Source organism: Phaethon lepturus, unplaced genomic scaffold (assembly GCF_000687285.1).
Source record: "Phaethon lepturus isolate BGI_N335 unplaced genomic scaffold, ASM68728v1 scaffold36856, whole genome shotgun sequence".
NCBI classification, from domain to species: Eukaryota; Metazoa; Chordata; class Aves; order Phaethontiformes; family Phaethontidae; genus Phaethon; species Phaethon lepturus.
The window spans coordinates 20611-21144 of record NW_010546293.1 but is presented as its reverse complement, the minus strand read 5'-3'; the positions used below and the strand labels follow the sequence as shown (position 1 = coordinate 21144).

Below are 534 nucleotides of genomic sequence, written 5' to 3'. Positions count from 1 at the left end.
CCCCCAATTTCCTGCAGTTCAGGGATTTTGATGAAACTGTCAAATTACTACCCTTTTCGTCCGTGAGCAAGGGAAAATATAAACAAAACCCAAACCAAAAGCAATAACCGGTGATCAGGACCAAGTTTCTCTCCCACTCCGGCTCCTTTTTTTTTTTTTTTTTAAGTGTAGTTGATAGGTAGCTCTGATTTTAAAATAGTTTTATTCCCTCTTTTGGGTAACAAAGGAGTTTCACCGGGCTTAAAGCACAGTATTTCCCAGCCTTCTCCCATCCCACGCGAAACTCATCATCACGTGTTATTTCCTAAAAACAGAAAGGCCCTTAACAGCTTCGGTGCTGGGGTGCTTTGCACCTTGCTGGAGCAGGGCACGGCCAACCCGTGGGGACCCCGGTTGGGGTCCATAGAGAGAGAGACTTGGGATAAGTAAAGATGTGCAATCGCTGGATGAGATACGGACTTCAAAGTTACAGAAAGGGAAAAAGAAAGGAGAAAAGAGGAGGCTGAGAAGGAAAACAAAAACAAAACAAAAAAC

General features: G+C 44.0%; 1 protein-coding gene across 2 annotated transcripts in view; it reads left to right on the top strand.

Annotated features, from left to right (window-relative positions):
- Window positions 1-534, top strand: part of TFAP2B (transcription factor AP-2 beta (activating enhancer binding protein 2 beta)) — a 23116-nt gene that overhangs the window by 2154 nt on the left and 20428 nt on the right. The gene's annotated exons all lie outside the window — the stretch shown is intronic.